We start from the raw sequence: 2500 nt of genomic DNA on the forward strand, positions 1-2500 counted from the left end.
CGGGGAGACACGTAATGGTGTGGGGGGGAGAGGGGGGAGGAAAAGAGTGGGGAAGAGTGAAGGGTAAACGGGTATAATGGGTAGAGTGGGAGAGGGAGAGGGAGAGGGAGAGGGACAGGGACAGGAAGGAAAATAGGTGTAAGGGGAGGGGAATTAGGGGGGGAGGGAAGGTATGATAAGAGAGGGCGAGGGAGAGGGTGAGGGAGAGGGAGACGAGGCTTACGATGAACCGGTGCAAGCTAGTTCAGATCTGCCCACCGTCGTGTCGTGCGCGAGATGGCGGAGGCAGATGGCTAGTGCGGAGGTGGATTTATCAAGGATGAGGAAAGATTTAGGAAGAGGGGTTGCTTTTAGCGGGTTTCAAGGTCACCTCCCTTTACCCGCAGCTCTTCTTCGGCTCAAAGGGAGAGTAGTTCGAGAAGGAGACTGCGGCGGGCGGATTGCGAAATGGGGGTTAGGAACGGGTGGATTGCCAGGCGGTGGGACAGAGAATTCGAGGGCCCCGGAATAAGGGGGTATATCCCTCTAGGATGGAATGGGAGGAAGAGATGAAATGTGATAAAAGGGCGATAGGGAAGGCTTAAATATCCAGCAAGGATGGCATCGGGAAAAAAATAAAATGTTTTGCAGTGTTGTGGAGAGGGTGGGTATCTGTTTGTTATCTTTTAAGGAGAATTGTAGGAAAAAAAAGAAGGTTGATGTAATGTAGATAACGGTATACGATGAAGTATATAACCGATTCGATCAAATTATGCAACCGAACGCGTGTGGGTGGGGGGGGGGGGGGGGGGGGGGGGCGAGGCACGCGCAACGGGAACAGCAGGAATAGATAGACGGAAAACAGCTGACGAGACCGGATAGGAAAGAACGGGACGGATATGTCGAGAACAGATTAGAATGATTAGCAGGTGTTAGGAGGAAATGGCGCAAGCAAAGCAGAGGCTGGGTGGGGAGCAGCGGATTGCGCAGAACGGGAATGGAACAGAAGGGGGAGGGGTGGAGGGGTGGAGGGGCGTAGGGGCGGAGGAGGGGCACGGCCGCATCCTAGCCCCCTCGAACTGGCACACACCAGATAGATCCATCAGCGGCGACCTCGAGCTCGGATCACCGTGGGGTTCGAGACCTTGGACGCAAGCGGACAGAAAATAGCCGCGAGGGAGGGATAAATGTTTATCCTGGGGAGGTCTCGGCGAAGAGAATTTGCCCGGGGGATGACTGAGGGGGAGGAGGGGCGTGGCCGGGGGGCGGGGGGCTTGGCATTTGGAAATAACTTGGAGCAGGAAGGGGAGGGAGACCCGCAAGCACGGTGTCAAAAAGGGCATTTATAGTTTTTTTCTCTTACTTTTTTTCCGGATAGAACGGGAAGGTATTTTTGGAGACACGTAAGTCGCGAAGGCGATTGTGAAAATGTTGGTAAACTTCTCTTTCTCCTCATTCCCCACACCACCCCAGATGAAATTATGCTCTCTCTCTCTCCCCCCCCCCCTCTCTCTCTCTCTCTCTCTCTCTCTCTCTCTCTCTCTCTCTCTCTCTCTCTCTCTCTCTCTCTCTCTCTCTCTCTCTCTCTCTCTCTCTCTCTCTCTCTCTCTCTCTCTCTCTCTCTCTCTCTCTCTCTCTCTCTCTCTCTGTCTCTCTCTCTCTCTCTCTCTCTCTTTCGTTTTTCTTTCATTTTTCCCTTTACTACCCTGATGAAGCAGTCTCTGTCTCTCTTTGTGTCTCTTTGTGTCTTTGTCTGTGTCTCTCTGTCTCTCTCTCTTTCTCTCTCTTTCTTTCTCATTCTTTATTTCTTTCTTTCTTCCTTCCTCCCTCTGTTTTCCTTTCCGCCCCTACACACAAGCAATCACACTCACATTCTATTCAGATATGGTACCTGCACATTTACGAGACTACATATTTTATTACGAGAAAAAGTACACCAGACCTCGGAGATGGAATTTATGTGTGCGTGGGTGAGTGAGTGAGTGAACTCTTATACCATTATTCAGCTTTATGTGTTTCCCCGTCGCCAACAACCTGGCGCATGGGAAATATCTGGCCTTACGGAATCACGACGACCCTATCAGACGACACTACGGCAGGAGGAACCCCTAGACTGCGTTTACGAGGAGGAGGAGGAAGAGGAGAAGGAAGGAGAAAGAGGAAAGAGACGGGGGGTGGGGGGGGAGGAAGGGGACGGGAAAGGGAGGAGGAGGAAGGGGAAGGGAAGAAGGAAGAAGGAAGGAGAAAGGGGAAAGAGACGGGGGAGGAGTAAGGGGAAGCAAGAAGGAGGAAGAGGAAGGAAAAGGGAGGAGGAGGGGGAAGGAGAAGGAAGGAGAAAGGGGAAAGAGACGGGAAAGGGAGAAGGAGGAAGGGGAAGGGAAAGGGAGGAGGAAGGGGAAGGAGAAGGAAAAGGAAAAGGAAAAGGAAAAGGAAAAGGAAAAGGAGAAGGAAGGAGAAAGGGAAAAGAGACGGGGGGGGGGGGAGGAGGATAGGGAAGGAAAAGGGAGGAGGAAGGGGAAGG

This window comes from Penaeus chinensis, chromosome 3 (genome assembly GCF_019202785.1).
Source record: "Penaeus chinensis breed Huanghai No. 1 chromosome 3, ASM1920278v2, whole genome shotgun sequence".
NCBI lineage: Eukaryota > Metazoa > Arthropoda > Malacostraca > Decapoda > Penaeidae > Penaeus > Penaeus chinensis.